This window comes from Calypte anna, chromosome 4, assembly GCF_003957555.1.
Source record: "Calypte anna isolate BGI_N300 chromosome 4, bCalAnn1_v1.p, whole genome shotgun sequence".
In the NCBI taxonomy this organism is placed as follows: Eukaryota; Metazoa; Chordata; class Aves; order Apodiformes; family Trochilidae; genus Calypte; species Calypte anna.
In genome coordinates, this window is record NC_044247.1 from 11827271 (window position 1) to 11827481 (window position 211).

Sequence of the window (211 nt, forward strand, 5' to 3'; positions counted from 1 at the left end):
CGCCACCGCCCACGGGGGAGGAGCGGGGCCGCCCCCGCCGCGGCACGCCCAGCCCCCCTCTCCTCCGCCCCGGGAACCTTACCGGGACTCCCCGCTTCGCCTTGCCCCCTACAGCCGGAGACAGGGAGGGGGCCGGAGGGTCCCTCTCCCAGGGTCTCCACCCCAAGTTGCTTCCCAGGGGGAATGCCGTGGGTTTTCCCCCTCCCCCCCC